Source organism: Gymnodraco acuticeps, unplaced genomic scaffold, assembly GCF_902827175.1.
Source record: "Gymnodraco acuticeps unplaced genomic scaffold, fGymAcu1.1, whole genome shotgun sequence".
Classification (NCBI taxonomy): Eukaryota; Metazoa; Chordata; class Actinopteri; order Perciformes; family Bathydraconidae; genus Gymnodraco; species Gymnodraco acuticeps.
The window spans coordinates 68,500-71,916 of NW_022991331.1; the positions used below are offsets into that span (position 1 = coordinate 68,500).

The 3,417-nt window shown below is 40.7% G+C and overlaps 1 long non-coding RNA gene across 1 annotated transcript; it reads left to right on the forward strand.

Annotated features, from left to right (window-relative positions):
* The first annotated feature begins 1,235 nt into the window (after positions 1-1,235).
* LOC117562558 lies at positions 1,236-1,871 on the forward strand. The gene is made up of 3 exons (XR_004571562.1): positions 1,236-1,359; positions 1,517-1,685; positions 1,773-1,871. It is a non-coding gene; the product is annotated as an uncharacterized LOC117562558 (long non-coding RNA).
* The last annotated feature ends 1,546 nt before the right edge of the window (positions 1,872-3,417 follow it).

Consider the following 3,417-nt stretch of genomic DNA (forward strand, 5'->3'; position numbering starts at 1 on the left):
GAGAAAACAGTTAGTTATAAATTAGATAGAAAAAGATCAGAACGTGCGTGAGTGAGTACTGAATGTGATAGAGTGTTGGTCCTTGTGAGTGAAATTGTATTGTGTGTTTAATTAAGTGAGTGATTGTTGTTTGCCTGTGTGTGTGTTTGAGGGAGAGCGTAGTACTAGGGTTACATAGGAGTGAGTGGATCCAACAAAAATGGACCCAAGACTTGTGAAAGAGCTGATGGATGTAAAACTCCAGAACGTTTTTCCTGAAGGCTTATCAAGCCATCAGAGGTTTGTGATCAAGAGAAGAGCTGAGACCTTCAGGATTAAAGGTAAGAGTGTGTGGACTTCAGAACATCGTGTGCTATGATAATACTCTCAATGAATATATAATGACATTTCAATACCAGATGGATAACTGCATTACATATGCAGAAGAAAAAAGGACATGGCTGAGCACCTCGCCAAAGTGGTGCTATCCTCAGAAGAAGCTGACAAGCTGTTTAAAGAGTTTCACTGCAGCCAATTGGGAGGACATTTTGGTGTAGAGAAAACACATGGTGCCATCATGAAAAGATTTTATTGGCCTGGTATGGTGGATGACATCCGCAAGTGGGTGAGTTATAAAATAATGAGGTAAATTACACATTATGGTACATAAGTGGAGCACAAAAAAGTTTATGGTGTGTTTTTTTTTCTTTTCCAGATTTCTGAGTGTCCCCAGTGCCAATCAAAGAGGGCAAGCATCAAAGAAAAGAGGGAGTACACTCCCATTGAGGTACAAGGAAACAATTCCAGCCAGTTTCAGCTTTGGAACATGTGAACTGTGGTTTACTGAAATGCAAATGTTTTCTTCTTCTCAGGTAACAGAGCCTCAGGAGCTTGTTGGGATGGACCTAGTGGGTAAACTCACACTAACAGATGGTGGCAATCAATACATTTGTGTCATGGTTGATTATTTCACCAAATGGGCAGAGGCATACCCACTTAAAAGCAAAACAGCAGATGAGGTGACCAAGTGTATTCTTGATTTATTTTACAAATTTGGTGCACCTCAAAGACTGCTAACAGATCAAGGCGGGAATTCTGTAATAAGGTATACCGTTGAAGCATTATCACTCCCTATTATGTAACATTTCTGTGCTAACTTTTTAGTGTGAATGCAAAATTCACCAACATATTCTCGCAGTTTACAGCATTCACAGGCATTTTCAGCAGGAGATGCATTTCATCGTTTCATTTTTGTCCCAATGTTTCCTTCAAGGTGAACTATAACCTTTGTGAGAGGCTGGGAATCGAAAGAAGCCTGTGTTCCCCGTATCATCCACAGACAAATGGGCTCGTGGAAAAATTAAATGGAACAATACAGAGGTATGTTAATTAATATACATAAAAAGATTTTCCTACATTAACAGTAATCACAAATTATACCTAAATAAAACAAGAGTAAATAAATGGGTTGCTTTATCATATATTTGAAACAATGTTGTCTTCTACCTGATTGTGTCTGTACTTTACCTGAATTTAGGTCCCTGAACAAACTGGTGGCGGGTGAGCCCAAGCGTTGGGACCAATTCCTGCAGCCCACCATGTTCACTCTGAGAACCAAAACTCAGCTGACTACAAAGTTCAGTCCCTATTTTCTGATGTTTGGGAGGGAGGCGAGGTACCCATCAGAGGTGCCCAAGGAGTACAAAGTAAGATCCGGTTAATCGCTTATCCTGTAGCATTATTTTTATTTCAAACATGTATGTCCTCTACATTCTAACTGTTTTCTGTGGCAGATAACAGAAGACAAAGTGAAAAGGATGGTGGAAAGGGAAGATGTCTGGAAGGGACTTCAAAAACAGGAGGCCGTTTTCACGCTTGTAAAGAAAAACATTTAAAAAAGCCAAGAGAGCCGCAAGAGGAAACTGGAGAAAGGGCAAGCGGACAACTTCCAAGTGGGGGACTTGGTTTTAAAAAGAAACAAAAGGTTGGAGCAAAGAAAAGGTGGGAAACTAGAGGTGGAAATGCAGGGACCTTACTGGGTTGTGGACATTGAGGGGAAAGTTGCTGAAATAGTTTCAGAAAAGGGAAACAATAAGATGAAAGTCAACATTGACCACCTCGCACACTATGTCCAGCCAGAGGAGAGGATCCCTGCTAAATTGAAAAAATTGTTGGATCCTTCTCCTCTGGCTGATCCACTGACCTCCACCTCCACACCCTCCACACCCTCCCAAACCCTGGCTCCATCAAGTCAGGCAGAAGGAGCATCTTCTGAGGTGGAGACTTGTAAGTAAACTGACACAAAGTACACCTCAAAGTATGCATTTCCTTAATAACTAACATGCGTTATCTTTTTTTTTTTTTACAGTAATCCGAGACATATGGGCAGGGAGGAGGAAGGAGACGCTATGGGCCAAGTATGGCCCATACAATGTTTACAGCGAGAACCTCATGGTCTTGGCCCCAGGACAGCAGTTGGAGGGAGAGGTAAGCCTACTTTATAAGACAAAAGTACATATGCAAAGTGATAATTCTTTATCAAATGGGATAAAAACATCTGTTGTATTTATAGATTATCAATGCCTATTTATCATGGGTGGGTGTAAAAGCTGGGGCTTTCATTTTCGACTCCTACCTCATCACTTCCCTCTGGCAGGGAAAACACAAAGGCGGTTTAAGAAAGGTGAGTAGAGTAGGACTAGAAATAAGTGTATGTACATATGTATGTACAAATATTTTTCAGTTGGACCTGACAAAACACAATGTGGCAGCTGGAGCCGTCTGTCACAGGGCACACTGGACCCTCATTGTAAGTAATCTAAAATGTTAATGGTTCAAGATATTTCTTTTTATTCAACACTTGTTTATTTAACACTTGACACTTTGTTTAATTTGTTGCACTTCCACAGATCATGTATCTGAGGGAAAACAGGTCCCTTTTCTTGGACCCATTTGGGGCCACCAAAGAACAGATAAGCCGCTGCAAAGACCTAACACGGTAAATCAAGTATCAGCTGTAATGTCTTTAGTAGATATATTCATGCATTCAGGATGTGGGATTATACTAAGGAAGCAACACAAAGCCACATCAATGATGTTCCTGATTACTGCTGTTTTACTTCAATAATATAAGATTGTCCTGTGTGAACATTCAGCTGTTCTTGACGTAAAAAGGATTGTATGTCCAAAACATAATGTATGTGTTCCCTGTGTAGATCGCTGGTCCGCAAGACAAACCCAGCTGTTGGGAGATGGGCATGCGACAGCATGGATCATCCCAAACAGCAGGACATGACATCATGCGGTGTGTTGATTTGCAAGGTAACATTTATGAATGTGTGTATATATAACCATCTGTCATCAAACCATAATACGAAGATACTTATCTCAGACTTTGTTAGCTTGCAGAGCAAATACTATTGGACCAGAAGGTCCAGT